Below are 1150 nucleotides of genomic sequence, written 5' to 3'. Positions count from 1 at the left end.
CCCAAGGATGGTTTTAGGCTAACAAAAAATCTATATGTAAAGTGGGCTTGGAGAAAAATTGGAACTATATCTGCTTCTCAGTAATCAAAAGATCAAGGTCTTCTATAGCTGCTTCTCAGTTTATCAGTAACTAGCAGACCCGGCGAACTTCGTCCCGCCCAATATTTTTATATATTTTATTGAAACTTTTTGGTCCAAGATTTTCACCAACAAATCACGTTTACAATTTTCATAGGCACATTCGTCTGCTAAGATTATGGTTTGGTGGTCATTTGCCGCTTTAAATAACCTAAGGAAAGTGTTATATCCGTGAAGAAGTTCTTGAAATTCTCCAGTTGTGCGGCATTTTATAGCTAGGTTATTCGCAAAGAGAAATAAATTTTTTCCTCTTCACTTCCTGGCGGCAACAACCCGGTTCTATAGTGAATGTCCTAGAAGCTTTACAGTATAGTTGGTGGCAATTTCAAAATGGGTGCGAATCATTGTTCTACAGAAATGCAATATACATATACTTATTTCAGACGAAATACCTTAAAACTTTGAATGCATAATAATATTGGAAAATCACATTCATTGGGCCAATCGCAACGCAGGAGCGTTCGATGTACCCAATGGTGCAACAGGTCGATTTAATCTGACCTTCACGGCCCCTTTTCTCACTTGGCTATTTTTAGTAATAGCTCGACTTCAGCACCACTTGGCAGCACGTTTTTGCAATAGTATTGCATACATATTTAAAACATTAGCCAAATCGGATAATAAATAAGATTTTTAGTAATAACTCGAATACAGCGCCAACTGTCGGATTAAATTGTGAAACTAAACCATCCAGAGACCCACTCAAACACACAAAAAGTTTCGTTAAAATCCGTACAACCATTTAGGAGGATTTCACTAACAAACACACCTACAGAAGAATTAAAAAATACATTCAAAGATAGCTAAAGGTCGGTACGTTTGTAGGCCTCACACCCCCTTTTCAAATAGCCCAAATTTTCTCCATGAGTATGGGCTTGATTTCAACTACATACATATCTCCACATGAAGTTCCAGTACTGTACCATGCATACTTTCAGAGATAATCAGTATAAAAATTCGATTTATATGGGAGGTCCCACGCCCCCCTTTCCAACAGCTGCCCTCTTTCTTC

The sequence above is a fragment of the Rhagoletis pomonella genome, unplaced genomic scaffold (assembly GCF_013731165.1).
Source record: "Rhagoletis pomonella isolate Grant_MI unplaced genomic scaffold, Rhpom_1.0 Rhpom_scaffold_00001, whole genome shotgun sequence".
Classification (NCBI taxonomy): domain Eukaryota; kingdom Metazoa; phylum Arthropoda; class Insecta; order Diptera; family Tephritidae; genus Rhagoletis; species Rhagoletis pomonella.
The sequence above is the reverse complement of the archived record's forward strand: the minus strand, read 5'-3'. Positions refer to the sequence as shown.